Raw genomic sequence first — 1,588 nt, forward strand, 5'->3', positions numbered from 1 at the left:
CGCACTTTCGTGACGTAATGCCGCTTTGACTGTCGGGTAGAAGTCTGCTGCGGAGCTCGCCCCAGTGCGGGCACATGAAGTGTTCCATTTGGGACAGGGCCATTGATGACCCGTGGCGTTGATATAGGCTACTGCATCTGTGCCAGCGTGTGATGTAATAAAACTGCAGCTCCTTAATAAACGTTTATTTTATTTTTTTATCCATTTTATACAATCCGCCTTCATTTAGCAAGTGCACTCGCGCATAAACAATTTTCAAGTTCAACACTTTTTGTTCCACTCAGTTGTGGACGCTGCTGCTTCACCGAGACCTCCACGGCTCAGCAAAGAGACATGCGTGTGTGTGTGTGTGTGTGTTTTTCTTTGAAAATGTTTCCCCCGAAAAAATTGTATTATCAGCATAACAATTCGAGTAAATGTGTAAAAGGTATGGCATGATGCCATCCTTCTAGAACAATGTGCATTTATGTTAAAATTGTAACATAAATTATCGAGTTTAGTTATTCTTATTTCTTTATTGCAAAACGCTAAAACTGGCACCGTTTTGGAGAGAAATGGGCTCTCATTTTAACCCATATCATGGTGTGTGATGCTGAACTATGAGTTTCTAATGGTGTTTGTATTTGCACTGTTCTAAACATTAACATTTTAGGTGCAGATTGGTCCTCAATTTGTGTTTCCAACACGCTTTTTCATAGCGCGCAAATCTATTTTTTCAAACTTTATGATTTAAATGGGGATGATTGTACTGAGAATAACTTTCATATTTTCTTCAACTGAATACTGTTTCCGTGCTGTTTTTATGTATTTTAAAGAGTTGGCAGTCAAAATTAATACTGCTGGATGATAGATATTCTTCATTCTTTATGACAAACAAGATAATGTGAATTACAGAATGTACAACGTTTTTAAAATGAATAAATTGCGGTGTACAGCGTTTATTATGAGGGGGTAGAATCCACAGCTCAGTACTCACTACTCAATACTCATGAGTACTTTTAAATAGGCTACTCTTTTACTCTTACTCAAGTAGTTTTTTGGACAAGTACTTTTACTCTACTCAAACTACATTTTTTGGAAGGTAATGGTACTTTTACTTGAGTATATTTTTTCAGTACTCTTTCCACCACTGGAGGATTCTGAATGAGATTTTTTTAGCAAGCCATTAAATGACTTGAGACTCAACTCGGACTCGTGACCAAAGACTCGAGACTTGACTCAGACTCCAGGTTAAAGACTTCAGACTTGACTCGGACTCCAAGTTAAAGACTTGTGAACATTTCTGATACATAAACACGTTTTAATATAATGTAAATTCATCCCCCGCGCTTTTTTGGCCAAGTCAAGTCAAGTGTGTTCATAGAGGTTTCCATGGGCCAATGCGAATAAATCTAGATTTAAATTAAAAAAGACAAAACATTGTCGGACCTGACATTTTATTCTTATCCAAAACAACTATATGTGATATGAGTGTGATACATACATACATGATTTATTTCTGTGATCAAAGCTACGTTTACAGCATCATTACTCCAGTCTTCAGTGTCACATGATCCTTCAGAAATCATTCTAATATGCTGATTTGCTG

This window comes from Sinocyclocheilus rhinocerous, unplaced genomic scaffold (assembly GCF_001515625.1).
Source record: "Sinocyclocheilus rhinocerous isolate Xijiao unplaced genomic scaffold, SAMN03320098_v1.1 scaffold564, whole genome shotgun sequence".
Lineage (NCBI taxonomy): Eukaryota > Metazoa > Chordata > Actinopteri > Cypriniformes > Cyprinidae > Sinocyclocheilus > Sinocyclocheilus rhinocerous.